This window comes from Bubalus bubalis, chromosome 9, assembly GCF_019923935.1.
Source record: "Bubalus bubalis isolate 160015118507 breed Murrah chromosome 9, NDDB_SH_1, whole genome shotgun sequence".
Taxonomy (NCBI): domain Eukaryota; kingdom Metazoa; phylum Chordata; class Mammalia; order Artiodactyla; family Bovidae; genus Bubalus; species Bubalus bubalis.
This window is the reverse complement of record NC_059165.1, coordinates 18134074-18154529: the sequence shown is the minus strand read 5'-3', so window position 1 is coordinate 18154529 and position 20456 is coordinate 18134074. Positions and strand designations below refer to the sequence as shown.

General features: G+C 36.8%; 2 long non-coding RNA genes across 2 annotated transcripts; one reads left to right on the top strand and one right to left on the bottom strand.

The window, feature by feature from the left end:
* Positions 1–1845: 1845 nt before the first annotated feature.
* On the top strand, positions 1846–7432 carry LOC123334980. Its single transcript, XR_006553155.2, has 2 exons — positions 1846–1959; positions 7066–7432. It is a non-coding gene; the product is annotated as an uncharacterized LOC123334980 (long non-coding RNA).
* Positions 7333–19942, bottom strand: LOC123334979. The gene is made up of 3 exons (XR_006553154.2): positions 19645–19942; positions 16466–16543; positions 7333–7834 (listed from the first exon to the last, which is right to left on the bottom strand). It is a non-coding gene; the product is annotated as an uncharacterized LOC123334979 (long non-coding RNA).
* Between the last annotated feature and the right edge of the window lie 514 nt (positions 19943–20456).

Sequence of the window (20456 nt, the reverse complement as noted above, 5' to 3'; positions counted from 1 at the left end):
TTTAGCATACATCTTCCCAGACTTGTGTTCTAATACTATTTTATTGTCCTAGTAACGCCCTTAATTAAATTTCCAATTTCAAAAATTTTATTCTATTTTGAATTTCCACAACCCAAACTGAGGGTAATATTGTTTTTCTGGTGCATGGGCACCATGATTTATAAAGCAGACAGTAACCACAGAAATTGCTTGGAGCTGAGACAAAAGCTGTTTTCAAGGAGGACCATTTTTTCATTGGCATTATTCTGCAGTATCAGTGCAGACTGACTTTAAATTAGTTTTGTTTTCATTTTTAATTCTACAATGCTCCTTTTATTACCTTAACCCAGGGTGAACTGCTTTTGCAGTCCATTACACACAACTTTTAAATACTTTTGAGTCCAGCTTTATCTATTCTTCCCAACCTAGGGATTGAACCCACTTCTCTTGCATCTCCTGATTCTTTACCACTGTGCCACCTGGGAAGCCCATTTAACTTAATACTTTAGTTATTTCCACTGGGTTCTCCCACATGCATATCAAATTCTGCAGATCCAAGGCCAAATTCATTCAATTTCATTCTTCTCTTCCACCAAATCTGCCCCAAAACTCCCTTCTTATTCAAAATCTTAAGGGGAAAATAAGACATTTACTCAGTTGCTGAGCCAGAAACTCAGAAATCAGCCTTATTCCTTAATTTTTGACTAACCTCTACATCTCATCAACCCCTAAATCTATCAATTCCACTTCCCCAAAATTTCAACATGTGCTCTGCCTTTGATAGCCATCAGCATATAACTGGCTATTCAGTAGCCTCCTGCCTTTTCTTTCCACTGAACCCCAACCTTCACTTCAATTTCTTTTCCTCTACTATCAGAGTGATCTTTCCAGTGTGAAAATACAGGCTGCCCTAAAAGCTTCAGTGGCTTCCAATGACAAAAGACTCCACGACATACTAACAATGAAAGGATCCTGTCCAACTATACAAACTCATTTCCAATTATTTCTCCCTCACCCTTTTAGGCTCCAGCCATAGTAGACTCATTTCCTACAGACCCTATGCTCTCTTAAAATCTTCTGAACTCTTGAACCTGTTTTCTACTCTACCGAGAATGCAAACTTAGGGAAAACTCCTTTAGGTTTTACCTCAGATGATACTCTTGAAAAGGTTCCCCTGCCACCCCTCCCCACCCCGGGCTTCTCTTCTGTTCTCAACCCATCTTGTCTGGTCACTAAACTGTCTGCTCTTTGAAGGCAGGAAATGTGCTTCTTCATCCTGGTTTCCCAGAATCTAGCCCAATACCTGACAATTAGAAAATTCTGGGAATAAGATTTTGAAAACATGAAATCAGTTCACATTCTGCTACTAATATTAAGCTTTGAGAATTATTTATCCCTAGGCTTGGCGTGCTGCGATTCATGGGGTCGCAAAGAGTCAGACATGATTGAGTGACTGAACTGAAGAGTGGTTTCAAAGAAATGAGTGGTTTCAAAGAAAGGTGGTTCCAAAGAAAGGGAAAGGAGAAGAAAGAGATAAGGTCCTATCCAAAGAGAAGGCAAAAGGAATAGTTACTTCTGTTCTAGAGAGAGAAGAAAAATTATGAGATCAAGATTAAAAGTTAGACTCCCCACTCAGGGGCTTATAGAAATATCTAGATAAAATGAGGAGGTGGGGGGTTCACTGTGATAGGGCACTACAGAAACCCCAGATATTCTGAAGGATAAGGCTCTTGCTCTCTTTAGTATCCCACCAGGACCAAGGCTGGCCTGCTGCCGTCCATGAGATCTCAAAGTGTCAGACAGGACTGAACAACAACAAGGGCCAAGAAGCAGAACCAGCTTCACTGATCTGAAGCTCACCAAGCCAAAATGTGAGGTGCCAAGCCTGGCAGCAAAGAGAGGACTGATCAACAAAGCAGCCAAGCAAAGAAAGGAGGAAAACTCAAGGACCCAACCCCTCCCTCCACGCAAGAGGCTCGGGTATGTATGGATAATGAATAAATGGGCAGGGCCCCCTGAGGCATGGCGGATATGGGGAGCATATGGGGGCCTCCAGATGGATAATTGGAAAGAACATGTGGTAATCACCTGTGCAGGTGTTATAGGCTACAGGCCTCTGCTAGGTCAAACGTGGAGGCCCTTAGTACGATCTGAGGGTGGAGTGTTCAGCCCTCTGATGTCTAAATGTCACAGACAGGACATTCAAACATGCCCAGTTGGAAAGTGAGTTGGTGATCCTATCCAGTCTTAACCAGCTCAGCTTGAACTAGACATAGCTGGCTACAGTTCCTGGAAAATAATTCTGGAAAACATCTTGTTTAGGTTTTGTGCCACTTGAGGACATGCAATACTCTTGTGCTCATGCTAAGTCATGTCTGACTCTTTACAACCCCACGGATTAGAGCCCGCCAGGCTCCTCTGTCCGTGGGGATTCTCCAGGCAAGAATACTGGAGTGGGTTTTCATTTCCTTCTCCAGGGCATCTTCCCGACCCAGGGATCTAACCCATGCCTCCTACTTTGGAAGGTGGGTTCTTTACCATTGAGCCACCAGGGAAGCCTACAAGTCTTCTATAGCAATAATTAAAACGACCTTGATTAGTCAAGGCAGGCTACAGGTGAAATGAATTTAACTAATGATTACCCACGGTATCAAGGACAGAACATCACTGGTGGAAGGAAAGGTCTCAATAGATGACTCTAAAATGGCTCGTTAAATATTTATATTGAAATATATCATCTTTATAGAGTGACAGTAACAGACTAGGATTCCTGTAGCAGTAGAAATATAAGAGATGTGGGAGACAAACCTTAAGGTTTTCTTATAACCTTATAAACCTATAAAGCATGAGAACAGGGATATGAAATCATAGAAAACTCTCCTGACACATGGGTAAGTTTCCAGTTGAAAACTTCCAGTCACCTTTTTTAGCCATGATATGTGTTTGAATTCCAAGATCCTGACATTTTGAAAAGGCTTGTACTTTAATGGCTACAGAAACCTCATGTATGCTTGAGTCATTTATACTTACAATTAATCACTTTCCTATGAACTACCAATATACCTAAAAGAATTGGGAAAAGCTAGTTTCTTTATGTTATAAAATATTTATGGCTTATTTTTGGATTTCCCTATTTTAAATATCAACTGATCTAAACAAATACTCCCAATCTCCACCCAATGAAGGTATATCCGATGCCAATTTAAACCAAACCAGGACATTTGCTTTAAAATTTCCAAAATAAATTCTATAGTATTACAATGTTTTCTACTAATTAAAAAAAGAGCTTTTTTATGTAATGGATGATAATGCTCAGTTGTGTCCTACTCTTTGTAACCCCATGGACTGTAGCCCACCAGGCTCCTCTGTCCATGGGATTTTCCCAGCAAGAATACTGGAGTGGGTTGCCATTTATTCCTCCAGGGAATCTTTCTGACCCAGGGATCGAACCTGCATCTCCTGCTATTGTAGGTGGATTCTTTACCACTAAACTATACGGGAAGGCTTTATGTAATATTCCTGTGTTATTTTGCTAGTTGTTTAAAAAATGTCTTATCAATTCAAAGTTTAATTAAGGAGACAAAAGAAAAGCAGAAAATTTTTTTTCCCATATCAACCTAAAATTATTTTTTAAGAAGTTTTTTTATTTAGTGTAAGATCCAAGAAATATTTTACTGGAATAAAGCAATTTGATTTTTATAATCCTTCCTAATCATTTTCCTATGCCTGAAAGCTATACCTACATCAGCAGTTTTATGAAAAGTTTTTGCCCTTCCAGAAACAACAGGTAACTTAGAGATCACTAGAATGCTAGTGGCCATTTTCTGTAGTTTTACATTTTATATATATATCACTATATATATATATACATTTTATATATATATATCATATATATATCAAAAAAAAAAAATGCTGTGCTATCCATAAAGCCAAACAATAAAGTCTGTTTGTAACACTCTTATTTCTAGGGTTCATTCTTTAAGCATGGGCTGAGGTAAACATTTTCAATCCCATTTAAAATATTTTATTATTTATAGCATTTTCCCCTCAGATATTTGAAAAGATGATAAGAAGGCTTTGTTTTATGTAATGTTTACTGGTCTAAATAGTATTTGAGCTCAGCACAATTTGCTGTCCACTTAAATAGTGTTATGTAGTATTAATAGAACTGGTTGTTCCTGAAGGTCTCAATAGAATCAGTCAGGAGTCCATCATTAGCCAACAAAGGTGGTTGATGTGGGTGTTGGTACAAATACCTTAGTTGTTTTGAATAGACTTTAAATTCTATTAGTAAAACTACAATGTGCTCGTGGTTAGGAATGGAAAGGCGCCCTCAGATCTGGTGCTGAACTGAACGCTTCAGTTGTTTGGGAGAATTTGTATAAGTGATAGAGCACAAGACATTAAGATTTTATTAGTTTTCACTAAGTGTCTAACTTTTTTCTTTAGCCCATTATTTGTTTGTGTTATGTATCTCTCTGTTCTATAATATTGGATGGTGTTAATGATGTGATTACACAGGGTGTTTAGTAACGTTATTCCAATCAGATCAGATCAGATCAGTCGCTCAGTTGTGTCTGACTCTTTTCGACCCCGTGAATTGCAGCACACCAGGCCTCCCTGTCCATCACCAACTCCCGGAGTTCACTGAGACTCATGTCCATCGAGTCAGTGATGCCATCCAGCCATCTCATCCTCTGTCGTCCCCTTCTCCTCCTGCCCCCAATCCCTCCCAGCATCAGAGTCTTTTCCAATGAGTCAACTCTTCGCATGAGGTGGCCAAAGTACTGGAGTTTCAGCTTTAGCATCATTCCTTCCAAAGAAATCCCAGGGCTGGTCTCCTTCAGAATGGGCTGGTTGGATCTCCTTGCAGTCCAAGGGACTCTCGAGAGTCTTCTCCAACAACACAGTTCAAAAGCATCAGTTCTTCAGCACTCAGCCTTCTTCACAGTCCAACTCTCACATCCATACATGACCACAGGAAAAACCATAGCCTTGACTAGACGACCTTTGTTGGCAAAGTAATGTCTCTGCTTTTGAATATGCTATCTAGGTTGGTCATAACTTTCCTTCCAAGGAGTAAGCGTCTTTTAATTTCATGGCTGCGGTCACCATCTGTAGTGATTTTGGAGCCCAGAAAAATAAAGTCTGACACTGTTTCCACTGTTTCCCCATCTATTTCCCATGAAGTGATGAGACCGGATGCCATGATCTTCGTTTTCTGAATGTTGAGCTTTAAGCCCACTTTTTCACTCTCCACTTTCACTTTCATCAAGAGGCTTTTTAGTTCCTCTTCACTTTCTGCCATAAGGGTAGTGTCATCTGCATATCTGAGGATATTGATATTTCTCCCGGCAATCTTGATTCCAGCTTGTATTTTTCCAATTTTGTTATTCCAATAGAGAAGATGAAAAAAGCTCTTGGTTTTATTGAGATATATTATCCTTGTTTAATACGTCCAGTGCTCCCTGAAGTAGTTAATATTCTAAAATTTATATTTCTAATATAAAAAAGAAAAAACTTAGAGAAGTTAAATGCTTTACCCATGGCCACAATAATAGTAAGTGGCAGAGGAAAATTTGAAACTAGTTGAGCTTAAATACAGAGACCCTTAACACTAAATACAGAAGTTTTTAACCTCTACACCTTATGCTTCAATACACCTATTACACTGTGGCCTTCCTCTTTCCTATTCTGTCTTTCAATTTGGCCTTTTCCATCTCAATTCTGGTCTGTCTTTCTATCTTTCTTTGTTTCCTAACAAAATAGACTATGCTGTTCAGAATTAGCATGCAAATGTCAACATAAATCGTAGATATGAGAAGAAATCCATGCAAATAGCCATAGTACCCATATCAATGTGTCCTTGCCATAAGCAAACCAATTTTTGACAGTCTGCTTATTTGAAAGTTTTTATTGGTGGTAAGAAAAAAGGAAAAGTTGGGACCATCAAGAATTACCAGTCACATACCCATCATTAAGGATTTAGTTGATGCTTGGCACTGAAATTAGCCATTTATATACAGTATCTAATGCAATCCCTAGCACAACCTTACAACATAAACATTATGACTAGTAATTTACTGTGGAGAAATTTGAGGCCTGGAGACATTATGCAATTTACCCAAGGACATACAATTTAGCAGGTTAAGCAGAAATCTGGACCTACGTTTGACTAATTGCAAAGATTGTGATATACTAGCCATTAGTTAAACTGCACTTTAGACCACTTGGTTGTGCTTCTTCTAGAAAGAATACTTTGAGTAAAGAGAGAGATCAACACTTAGGTGACCCGAGATCACATTCTCAGCACAGGTATAGCAAATTTTCACTACTCACTTCTTTAAAAAAGTCAAAGAACCATTATTTTGAAAGATAAGAGGAGAAAGAAGAGGGAAGGAGAGAAGGGAGGATAAAAGGAAGGAAGGAGGGAAGGAAGGAAAAAATAAAATTCCTCCTTACTTCCTGGGTTGATGATCAGACTCAAAGTCCTGAGCCAAATGAGCAGATAAATTATGAAATCAAAGCAGAATTTTCCTTTTTACTACAGTGGGAGGATTTGTCTTATCAACTATTTACACTTTTGTTTGCCATTATTTCTGTAGTTTTAGTCACTGTACCACTGCTTAAAGCAGAAGCTGAAGTCAGGGGAGATGCCAAAGGCAAGGACAAAGAGATGACTTCTCTTGCAGTTCCTCATGGGGCCCCAACCAGAGCCTAGTGGGCTGTCCTAGAGTCGCAGGATGACAATTGAGCCTAATGGGATTTTGAAAGCTTTCTCTTATCCCATGATTCTGGGTTGCATGTTTCTACTCTAAATATGGACAAGAGGAAATGAATAATAAATACAGCCAATTGCCAGAAACTTTTTATTGCCTCGGTGCAGATCTATTTTTTAGCTGGATGACTTTTATTTTTCCATTTTTTAATTGCTTTGTTTGTATTATCCTTTTTCTCAGGGCAGTTTCTAAATACCACTTCAGAGAGTCTTTTATGTTCACAACAGTGACAGAACTGCAGAGATTTCAAGCTAAGCATGAAAGCCTGGATCTAATATCTTCTCCCTGATTTCCTCCCATCTAATAGATCTGCTTGCTTATCTTGCTGCTATGATACCAGGAACAATACAGATGCTTATTGAGGAAAAACTAGGACTGGCAGAAAAGCAGACAAAAACAATTCCTTATCAGAACTCTGGTTTGATATCTCATCAAATTTCACACACATTATGCGACCAGACAACCTACGATGGTGAAGAGTGCAATTGAGAGAAGTGAGAGATAGAGAAAACTGCCTCCTGAACTTGGTTGGCCAGCTATGTGATGCGCCCCCGCAGGAAAAAGTATCGGTTGGTAATCACAAACACTTACTTTTTACTCACAGAGACGCAGGAATGGATTTGATCATGTTGTGGAGTGCTTTGAGGTCTTTGGAATAAAGGCATTCTACAAATATATATTTCTGTATATGGTTGTGTGTGTGTGTGTGTGCATGTGTGTGTGTGTTTACACATTCTTTCTCTTGAGTAATAGGCAGGAAGGGAGAATTTCGTACAATATCTGCAAGTACATTTCATAGTCTCTGTATGTTGTGTGCTCATATATCTAAACATTTTTACAGGTAAGCTGCTTTCTGTCTTATGAAAAATGTCTCTTGCCTGCATTGAGGTCTTCTATATCCATGGAACAAACTGGCAGCTTAGTGCTTTTCATTCAGTATCCAGCAGACGAGCAAATCCCAGGGCTGAGCTATTGATCCAGCTGAACTCACAAGCAGTATGTCCTTATTCTTCTGGTTCAGTAGCCTTGGATGTAGTATACAAAATAATTTGCTGCATTCTTCAAAGCAATTTTCCCTTGGGGTAGGAAAAACACAGTTGGAAAAATGCAAAGATATTTCACTGCATTCAACAATAAAGGCAACATTTTAAATAAGTTAACTGATATAAAGAAGCCCACTTGTTTTGTTTATATTTGTTTTTGTTCTATCTCATTTTGTGGGTATTTCATGAAAAAGGCCAACAGGGTAAAAGTTTAAACAAAATCCTTTTTAAAAGAATTTTACCCAGTCCACTGTAAGGGTTTGGGAAAAAGGCTTAACTTTCAAATCAGCTTTTATTAATGTTCATGATCACACTATGATTTGTATCTTTACCTTTTATTCATTTTTCTAATTTATATATCAGATTAGTCTCAAGATATGAAATAATATTTTTCTGTTTCACAAGAAAGACAAAGAGAGAAGATAAAGGAACAGTTGGTGGCTGTCATGAAAAGAAGGAACATGTCAAGGTCCTTATTCCCTGGTCTAGTCTCTTGTTAGAGGTACAGGGTTCACTGCTCAGATAGATGACCCGGATGTTCAGTCCGGGGAAGCCAGTTAGCCTTTGAATTCAAATCAGAGCTGGACCAAGACTTGCAGGTTAAGTTATCAGTGCTGATCTCCCCACCTGTAAAATGACCCTTCGTCATAAAGTCAGTGTGACATTCAGACTTAAAAAAAAAAAATATATTGAAAGCATTTGGTACAACCTTGGAAGAGAGTAAGCAGTCAAAAATAAGTCCTTAATATGACAAACAGTAACTAATCAGTAGCAGAAAGGATAGAGTCACGGTCACACAAAACTATAGATCAAACTCAAAGAAGTCAGACTCTTAAGAAAATTGTTCACTGCCTAGCACATGGTCAGTACTGTCTTAGCTGTTGTACTAGGCACTGGGGGATACCAATTAAGAAGAATAAGGTATGGTGTCTGCCCTAAAGAACTAACTATCTAGTTAAAATGATACATGGGGAATATATTTAGCACAAGACAATTAAGTATCAAATGAATAATAAAGGCAATCAAATAGGGGGTTTAAAGCAGAGTTCATAGAATAGAATAGTTATAGCATTCATTATCTGATAAAAAGGCAGAACTAGGAGATATACATGCATATACATATATATATATATATACACACACACACAATCATAAATTTAGAGAGAGAGATAATTTCTTCAATATTTTTATCTACAACTTCACACCCATACAACAAAGATAAATAAGCTGTCTGAAAACACAGCCGTTTCACCATTATCTAAATACTAAGCAGATAATAAAGAAAAGACTTTTGGACTCTGTGGGAAAAGCTGAGGGTGGGATGATTTGATAGAACAGCATTGAAACATGTATATTATCATATGTGAAATGGATCGCCAGTCCAAGTTTGATGCATGAAACAGGGCACTCAAAGCCAGTGCACTGGGACGACCCTGAGGGATGGGATGGGAGGGAGATGGGAAGGGGGTTCGGTACTGGGGAACACATGTACATTCGTGGCTGATTCATGTCAATGTATGGCAAAAACCACCACAATATTTAAAGTAATTAGCCTCCAATTAAAATTTAAAAAATAAATAAATACTAATGAATTATAGGAAATAAATTTCTATTTGATGAGCTTAAAAAGTCAGTCATAAAAAACATAAAGCAAGACTTTGAGTAGCCTCAGAAGCCCAGTGTCGAGTATTACATTTCCGTTTGCTTCTGGGAAATTAATCAAGCCAATGAAGCTGATACCAATAAGAAATAGGGGAAGTGGAGTTCTTTTTAAACAGAAGCAACAGTTGGGCTATAATTATATAACCAATAGCCTCTTTTAGTGCCCAGAGCATCAAACTGAGGAGGAGTTTATGCATATGAAGAGTAAAAAAAATCATTGGCCAATAGATCACATTAAGTAGATTTAACAAATTGTTGAGACAATATTAACTTTTTTACTATACAAAATTTGGTTGAGTTTCAGGGCACAAAGATAAATTTATATTCAAAATGTCCATTCCTACTGCCCAGTTCCCTCTTTTGTTGGTGTTATCTCGCACTGGTAAGATTTGAAAATAAAAGCTATTTGAAAAGAAATCTATATAGAATTTAATTTTATTACTTTAGATTTACTTGTATATTACTTTAACAAGTATTTTAGGAGCTGTAATATGCATAAAACACATATATAGAGATAAATCTACACCTATAATATTATAAATTGCATATTATATAAGAATTTCTGGATAATGAAAAATAGCATTAAGAAAAATGAAGCAGAATACTACAGGGAGAGAGATTCTTTTTTAAACTCTCTAAGGAGGTCAACTTTGAGCAGAAGCTTCAGTGAAATGATACGGTGAACAATGCATGCAAAGTTGAGGGTCAGGTCATTCTAAGAGCGGGGAATAGGAACTGCAAGGCCTTGATGCTGAAGTGGATTCAGGTTATTTTAAGAACAGCAAAGAGGCCAGTATGTCTAGATGGACAGAGATGTCTAATAAAATTCTACTCTAAGTTTTGAAGCTGAGAATTTTAATTTTTATGTCTATCTATGATTAACTTAGTTTTATGTCTCCAGAAACTACCACTAACTGTGTCCCATCTAAACACAGAAGACAATCAAATTAAAGTAGGCCCAGGGATGTAACACCAGGAACCTGGTACTGTTAAAAGCAGAAGCAAACAATTGTCAACAGACACAGCAAACTACAGAAGTAAACCTGCCATGTCTAAGCCACTTGCAATTACTGGATACAGAATGTTTATATCCCACAAGACTCCAGAGTCAGAGTGATTTTTCAGAGAATTCTTTAAAGAAATAATTTCAAAACTAGCAACACTGTTTTAAAGCACATTTTAAAAAAATACTACTTAATTACAAATCCAATTTTTAAAAAACACACAAAAATTAAAACTATACACAGGAATTGTAAATAGTTGGTCTCAGTTTGTGTAAAAAGTCTTCTCTTGAAGTTGCAGCCTGATTGATGTGCTAAAAATGATTCCAAAACTTCATTTTGGTTTATTTAGCAACATCTGCTATGCCATTTTAAAATTTTTAAACGTAAAAAAAATTTCAATATAATAGAGGGTTAATGTAACTAATATATGGAGACCTCTTTCAAAGTAAGAGTCAAAACCTCTTATGGGAAAGAAAAAAAATGGGAAAATTCTGTACAATGAAAATCTAAAGAAGCAAAAATATGTGACCAGTTGACATAAGAAATATTTACTTTCTCTAGTAGTAAAAGGAAAAAAAATAATAACCATGAAGCTCTGTATTAGCTTAACAACTGAACAAAAAAATAAGGAAAAAACCACTCATCATCAGTGCTAATGAGTGATTAGAGAAACAGCCATGACCTGGTGACCTTCAAAGTATTTTCTTAGAAAGTTTCAGATCTCTCATAAATGTATGCTGCTGCTGCTAAGTCGCTTCAGTCGTGTCTAACTCTGTGCAACCCCAGAGATGGCAGCCCGCCAGGCTCCCCCATCCCTGGGATTCTCCAGGCAAGAACACTGGAGTGGGGTGCCATTTCCTTCTCCAAAGCATGAAAGTGAAAAGTGAAAGTGAAGTCGCTCAGTCGTGTCAGACTCAGCGACCCCATGGACTGCAGCCTACCAGGCTCCTCTGTCCATGGGATTTTCCAGGCAAGAGTACTGGAGTAGGGTGCCATTGCCTTCTCCATCTTAAATGTACATGTCTTACCAAATCAGGGTTCTCTGAATAATAAAGTGAGTTGCTCCACAACTTTACCATCATGTAGAACAAAATTAATTTAATGTGATTATCAATGTTTTAATCTGTATTGGATAAAACTTTAATTATTATCTGGGTCATTTTCTAATATTTTAGATAACTGATACTACTTTTTACTTATTAATTCAAAAAGAAAAATCTAAAAGAAATCTCTATTTCTTTATTTCAATTACTATAGTGGTGATTTCTAAATATGGGGCCCAGAGACAATCTGGATTTCCATCCAGACATATTTGAGCCTAAAAATCTGAATCTGTAACAAGCTCCAAAGATTTGCTGATGCACATAAGTTGGAGACTCATTGACCCAGCAGAAGCAAAAAGAAAAATTAATCCATGCCAACACATCAGGAGTCATAGATGTGCTTCAGAAATACACATCAGCAAAGAAGTAAGCATGTGAAGTAAGGGATTGCCACTTATCAAGGGCCTTGGAAAATCAGCCCTAGAATGGTCTCCAGGAATGGACTATATGTTAAACCTTGAAAGCTGACTGCCCAGGCAGGTCTATGCACTGAGGCTGAAGTGGACACAATAGGACAATTCCAGGGGGAGAATAGTCCCCAGCCAAACTTAATCAGGGCAGCAGGAGACCAGCTATGCCATTCTCCTGCGGGCATGTCCATCACAGCTACCCTTCAGGTCAGCATAGACATGCTTTGGCCTCAAAAATATGCCTTTTGCCTTATTCTATTAAAAGTTACAATGGATCCAATTATCTGAATCTCTGCTTACTGCTACGTCTTTCTGTCATCCTCAGTGATCATGAAATGCATTGTCAATATTCAAACTGTATGTATCCAAACTCTACAGAATAAAGAACAAATTCAGACATTAAAACAGCTGCACATGAGAATTCTTTTTCTTGCTGTCATAGACAGGTGAATGGTGATTGTAACACAATAGGGGACTCTGACAGCAATAAAGGTCTATCAACCTGATCATGACCTGTTTGTTCACACTCTGGGCCAGTTTAACGAAAGGGGAAAAGACAGTATTTTTCCATTTGAAGAGTTGTTTTAAAAAGGAAATGACATTTTTATTTGTTATATGAATAGTTTTCAATTGTTTCTTAGTGTGTTTAAAAAAATATTTCTGAAAATGTTCATAAATTTTCTTAAGTAACAAATTGTGCTTTTATCTGTATTTTCAGCCTTTCAATATACAAAGAGGACTTGCAAAATCACTTCAGCATTTCTGTAAAAGCCCAAATGTAAACAAAAAGTAAATACAAACGCCAGAAGTCTCTTAAAATTCAACAAATGTGTCCTCTACCCACTCTTCTTTGCTTGAATTGGGTTCTTTGTGTCCTCATTTCCCCCAGCCTTGGCCAAGTGCATTTTCTTGCTCACCAGGGCCCTGAAGATGATGATACAATGGTGCATTCACGGTGGTGGCATGTGCAGAACTATGGGTCAAGGTCCGCTCATTGTTTCCTCGGGGCAACTATTCGAAGGAGTGAGTTCCACTTGTCCTTAAGGATGGACACTACAGACTTTTGACCCTCTCAATGCCTAATATAGCCATTTTTCTTATTTCTAATATAGACATGGTCCATGGTCATACTACACACGTTAAACAGTACATTAGGAAAAAAAGATAATATTATCTTTGTCTCTTCCCAACCTCTACTCCAATATGTTCATAGCTTTGGAGAGTTTGACTGGTATTTACTTTTATCATAATTTTGTGAAGGGGAGATTGAATTTAGAATCTATATAAGTGATAAAGTAATTCCAAATAGTCACTGTATTCATATTCATCACTTATCACTAAATAGAACTGATTATAAATGTACTGGGAGACTATCAGAAAGGCACTGTTGATTTACTTTGCATAGATAAACAAGCCACATAAAAAATGAAAGCACAATGCTTACTGAATTGTAAGTGATTAAACATTAATGACTGTAAAGCTTAGTCAAACACTGCAAGTCTTAAAGTCTTCCACAGTACATCATGTTGAGTGTCAATGGATAAAACAGAATGCCAATAATAGTTGGAATGTTCTTGAAAAGAGTTAAGCTTTGTCAATAGCTATAAATGTACACATGCCAATATCTAAAAATCTATCAGTCTCTACACACTGTTTGTGTGAGGCTCTATTAGTCTGACCAAATAATTCCAGTACTCATTGGCATTGAAAAGAAAGTCTGAAAGTAATTTTATATTCACTTATGTGCTTCTTTCATGCTCTGTACATGGATTTTGGTATTGATGTAGTCAAATATTTATTATCTATACTAAAAGAAGGTTGAGATAAAATGAATAAATCAAATCTTTATTTCATTTTTTCCCTTCATAGCCTCTCTGCTAAGTAGAATGCTGTAGGGAAAGCAAGTTTAAATCAGTATCTATTGTATATCAAATAATTATTTAAAAGGAGGCACAAAAACAGTCATATGTCCTGCCTTTGGTAATCTCAGAGAAGTCCGCAAACTCTACCCTCAGTCACTTTGGACAAGCATCTTGCAGGCAAAAAATGTAAGAATTCAGGATAGGTGGCCTTGTAGTCCCAAAGATCTGTTTGGTTCAGTGACCCACTCCTAGAACAGATGAATTTGATGCTTTATCTGACAAAAAAAAAGTTGGCTGATCCTGTTATTGAAAGATTTTTCATTAATTCAAAATAGTCCTTTCACACAAGGACTCAGGGGAGAGCAGAATTTTCCCCACCAACGCGGGAAATCTCTACTATTGAAGGCCATTCAGCAAGTCAATATCACCAAAAAGCCACTGAGCAACAACTTAGATTTGCACAACACAGTTTGTGTACATTTGAGAACTGAAAATGGATCCGACATGAGATGATATTCAGGAATAATTTTCAGTTTTATTAGATATGATAATGTTATTTTGATAATGTAAGAAGACAGTTTTGTCTTTTAGAGTGAGGTGTTATGTTGTCTGTATAATATTCGGTCTTGTCTCTCCTCCACTCCCATTCCACCCCATTGTATAGAAGACTTATCAAATGTTTGGTTTCAGTACCACATCCATTAATTATAGATGTATTGTGGTGACTGTATTTAAATATTCATTGATCTAGCTAACATTAATTTTGGCTTCATATAAGAAAAAGTACTGTACTTGACATTCAAAGATTTGGGTTCAAATCTTCACTCTTGTTTATTAAGTCATATGACTGTGTTAAAAAAATTCACTTAACTAGTTGGATTAATTATTTCTGCTTTAAAGTAGGATCTCTCTCATCAATTATTTATTTTGAGGAGTCAAACTAGAAGTAAATTTAAAAATACTTGATGAACTCAGAGTGTTATATCCATGTGAGATATTATTGAGAAACTGCTACAACCCTAAGAAGATTGTAGATAAGAAATGTCAATAAAAGGTAAATTTTACATTCGGAGGTCATGGAGTATAATAACATCCTAGAAAATTTCTTCTCCTTCAAATGAAGACCCAAATTTCACTGTAGGAACTTAAAATTCACCCAAACTCTCCATTCCTTCCTTTATTTTTTGTTCAAAAGTTCTTCATTTATTATTTCATTCTGTAAGTCAAAAAAAAAAAAAAAGTTTTGTTTCTACTGTGTGTCAAATACAGTGCTAGATACTGAGCTTACAAAAATGAGTAGAATACTGTCCCCCACCCTGCAACAGAGCTTACCCTTCAGTGAAAGGGCTTGCTCTCTTTCTTTCCAATGCATGTTGGGCTCATAAGCATCACTTTCTAAAAAGCGTTAATGTCTAAAACTATGCTCTGCTGCTGCCGCTAAGTCGCTTCAGTTGTGTCCGACTCTGTACGACCCCATAGACAGCAGCCCACCAGGCTCCCCTGTCCCCAGGATTCTCCAGGCAAGAACACTGGAGTGGGTTGTCATTTCCTTCTCCAATGCATGAAAGTGAAAAGTGAAAGGGAAATAGCTCAGTCGTGTCCAACTCTTAGCGACCCCATGGACTGCAGCCTACCAGGCTCCTCCATCCATGGGATGTTCCAGGCAAGAGTACTGGAGTAGGGTGCCATTGCCTTCTCCATTTTCAGGTAGGATCCTGTCCAAATTCTGTTTCATTACAGAGATGTATGTAGTGTTGTTCCTTAGAAAGTGAAAGTGAAGTCGCTCAGTTGGGGTCTGACTCTGCAACCCCATGGATTGTAACCACGGAATTTTCCAGGCAAAAGTACTGGAGTGGGTTTCCATTTCTTTCTCCAGGGAAACTATGCTCTGACTAATGTTAAAAGTTGATGATGTGCCACGGTTTTTTTTTTTTAATTCCATTCTCATCATACTGACAAATATTTCTTGGGCCTTAAAAAAGGATCACCTTTGGGAATTCCCTAGTTGTCTAGTGGTTAGGACTCTGCACTCTGCACTCTCACCATGGAGGGCCCAGTTCCCTGTTAGGGAACTAAGATCCCACAAGTTGCATGGCCAAATAAATAAATAATTAAGAAAAAAAAAAGATCACTTTTCAAAGACAATTTGAATTTTATACTATTTTTTCACTTCTGTAGTAAAATACAATTTGAGATGAGCCTACAAAACATCAGAAATCTCACTAAGTCACTAAGAAAAGACTGAAATGAGACTGCCGAGGACACAAAAGTTTATAGAGAGAATGATTATAATTAGACTTTCTTAGTTGATATGCATACAGTATAAGAATGCAGTAAACTTGTATTCTCTATAAGAATACCTCTCATGATGAATAAGTAAACTGGCATTCCAGTTTTTGTGGAAGAGCCCCTGCTTTGAGAAATGCAGAGTCTAATTCAGTCTTTCTTAATCTCTTTTGGATTATGGAATTCTGAGACACGGAAAGAAGCTACATGTCTTTCTACAGAATAGTGCACATGTGGACCTACACACATTTTTAAATATAGAGCAGGGATTTTTCCATCATGTTGTAGTTTAGTGGACAATCAAGTTCACATATGATATTACCCCAAGTGCTGTTACCTGCAAGACCAGGATATTTACAGGATTTGTCATATTTTAAAGTTTTTGACTGCTTTGTGATGACTTTAGAAAAATGATCTGAAAATTAAAAAAAAAAAAAAAAAAGGCCAATCAAAGAAGGAAAAGATGATTCTGAGATAAGAGTGAGATCTTCCCCACCCAGGGATCAAACCGAGGTCTCCAGCATTGCAGGCAGATTCTTTACCACCTGAGCCACCAGGGAAGCCAACTTAAGAATCAAGCCAGTCTTCATGTTATATCCCTAGGGCCAGAAGCAATCCCTGGCATGTACATGTTAGATGCAAAATAGCCTTTGTTGTAAAAAAGCAAAGATCATGAATAAGCCACCAAATTTTCATCCTTCCAGTTCTTTGCCTGATGCTAAATGGTTCTTACAACACTTCTAAGGTAAAGGCGCCCCTGCATTTCCAACTGCCTCTGGCAGAGTCTGAGTAGCCTTTGCATTTCTACTGTTGGTTGGGATCAATCCTGGGGCCATTATATTATGATCTCTTTTGTTTTAAGACAAAATGTTAGACCTTAAGTATTGCTGTAAAATGAAATCATATCTTTGGCACAGCTTTAAAATAACAACCTGCCTAAAGGCAAAATTCTCTTCCCCTCATCACGCAGTGATAAATCTCTATTTCACATTCTGCACTTGTTGGGTGAGTAGCCCCGTCCCCAGGCGCTGTGAACAAAAACCCAGAGAAGATAATGAGGGCAGAACCTAGGAAAGATGGACAGTGCAGGAACAATCTGTGGCTGTGGGTGCAAAGAAAATTTGGCTCAAAGCACTGTCATTAAATATATACTGCATTGATGATGAAGTTGGGGAAAGGGGACTGAATAATACATTTTGATATTTTAAAGATAATCCTCTCTTCATCCAAATATTTTGATTTAAAGAATGCCATTCTTACAAAGAGGAGAGTTTTGCCTTTTCAGACATCCTATTCGGGGTGTCAGGGAAAATCTATGTCATTTTAGTCTAAAGTTTAGATTCACTGTATTTTACTGATATATTTGAAGAAATTACTGAAATAATACCCTGAATTCTTTGAAGTCTTGTGTTGTTTAGAATTAAGAGACTTTGGCTTTAAATGTGTGTTAAACAAAAATTTCAAGAGTATAATACATTTTGTGGTATTTTACCTAAAAGAAGAAATGTTTACATAGGATCATTCACTTTGTAGCAATGTGGAAAAGCTAATAGTTTGTGGAAAGTTGTCTAAACCCCCACTATGATCATTATCACAAATTCAATTTCCAATAAAAGAGTATCATGTAGAGTAGGATATAAGATAACAGTTCTTGGGATATTGTGAATAAGTATTGTAAATTAAAATTTTTAACACCAGTAAGAATACATATATTTATATATATATATACACACACAAATATCTCTAAGGCCAGATATTCTTTCATGAATCATAGCACAATACAAAATAAAGAAAGACATTCTGAATTTAAAATGATCATCTGTATAACAATGTGACTGAGGATAAGCAGATGTTTTGCTACATTAAACAATGTCTTAAAAGCTTACATTAGGGGTTAATAAACTAGGGTCAGTGATCCAAATCCGGCCCATGACTTGTTTCTGTATGGCCCTCAAGCTAAGGATGGTTTTTAAAATTTTAAAGGGTTGTAAAACAAAACAAAGAGCAATATATGAGAGAGACCATATGTAGCTCCCAAAGCCTAAAATATTTATTATCTGGCCATTTACAGAAATACTTTGCCAATCCCAGGTTTAGATTCTAGCGTACTAATGGTGAGGTTTAATGTGCAATTTTGGATTCAGTTGGAAATGCCACATTATTACACTAAAGATAGGTCTCATCTTCTGCAGCAGTCAATTTGTGTCAATTTAGAGACTGAAAAGATGGAAAATTTCCCTAGCAACAAGTCAAATGCTCAAATTTCTAGTTAATTTAAATCACACTAACTAGATTCAGCTTCCTTATCAACAGAAATGCTTTAGGAGTGAAATCGTCTGATGATACTTTTAGTGTTGAGCAATCTTTTGGCATATTTTGGAGGAACATCGATTTGAAGTGGAAGTACTGAAAAATTCTTATACCCAACTGTAATATTCTTTCCTATTATTCTTCTTCAGAAAAAAAAAACTATCTCTCTCCATAGGTTTTTGAATATGTGGCTTCACATGAGAATATGTGGATATTTTAAGCTAAGAAATTTGTAAATGTATTTACCCAGTAACATAAAATTCTTTTAATAAGCTTGTTTGTGAACTAACTACATTGTTCAGAATTCAGGTTCAGTTAATAAACTTCATCATTAACACTATTATTATGATTGATTCTCTTTTCAAATTGTATGCATGGAAATCTATGACAGCATTGTACTAAAAAATAGAATCAATCTGGCCATAAGCAGTTAAAGATTTCCATATTATCAGCCAATAATATATTCTAGAATAGTCTTTTACATTAAATAGGAATTAATAAAATAATTTTAATAAAATTATTTTTCTCTTTTAAACAAGTCATGTGTATTTTTTGTAATGTGCATTAATGAAGCTCCCTATCTCAGAATAATAAAAGTGATGTAGGGAGATGTAAGTACCACAAAAGAGAATTTAATTTGAATGTTTTCACAAACCTGAGAAAAAAGAAACAATTTCTTTTCTTAAAGTTCATCTGAAAATTATTAAAACAATTTGGAAAAACAAATTTACATTTTGATAAGTGCATCTCAGGTGAAAGAGAAGTTCCCCTCTATATAGGCCTTTATTAATCAGTAGACTACTACTCATTGAAATTTTAATTTACGATGTCCACTCTGAAATGGACTGAGATGTCTGCAGTGCCCTGAGAAATGGTACCAATATCTATCTAGATCAAATGCCTAGATATTACTAAGCTTTTGTGTAATGAATTACCGCTATTTTACTTAGGAGAAAATATGTTTGCTGTTATTTTTGAATCTTCGATGAACTCTCTATATCAAACAAGGTCAAGCCACAAATAATGCCCCAAATCAAGTTAAGATGAAATAAAAATCAATGATTTATAATGTGGATTTGAAAGGATGTGGGTCAATGTAAAAGCTGCAAGATTTTGTTCATTATTTTAAAACGAATGCACATCTTCTGTGGGTAAAACAGCCCAAAGCAGTCTCTTTTAAATCATCTATTCCGAAAGATACAATACCTCCAAACAAGAAGCCTTTGACATCTGTGACACAGGAGACATGCAGAAGTCATTAAGGGTATCCCAAGGGGCTTCCAACAGTTGCTTCACTTTAGGGTGGGTGTGAGAAGGTTTAAAATTAAATTACTTTAAAATAAAGTTAGAGCACTAAGCAATTTCCTGCTTTCGACTCAGTAGGGTTTCCCGTGAGAAAAGAAAGTAGGCAAAAAGCTCAGACAGACAGACAAACATATTTACCCCTAGGTGGAAGGTACAAATTAAATTAGCCTGCTACAAAGGGGAGATGTTTTCTCCTTCTGTTCAGATGTCATGGTAGTGAGGAAACATAGTCTGGGGCCAAGAAAAATGGCACAAATGCATTCATCTGAGCTACCATTCATCCTGATCCAAGGTCTAAACAGAACACATAAAAGAACAGCACTGTTGAAGGACTTCCTCTCCCTAGTTACCAAGTTGAGACTTGCAAGGGAATATGGGAGCAGGGGGTGGGGTTCTTTCCAGAATATTTCAATGTTGTTGGAAGTGTCAGAGGATGTTACGGAGTTAATGACTGAATCTGAAATCACATCAGTATAATTTGATTCCATATTTCATAGAAAGAGCTGTATTTTATGGTACACAGTATGGTGTGTTTAAAGGTACATTGTGAACTTTCTTTCCCTCTGTAGCTGGAAACCAATATAGGCACTTCCAAAGAGTCAAGTATCTATTATAGTGCCTCATTAATATGCATGTTTTTGGCACTCAGTTTGGTTCAGCTGGTATGCTTTCCAGTATCTCATTCTTTATTTATATGAGACTAGGAGGTGTGA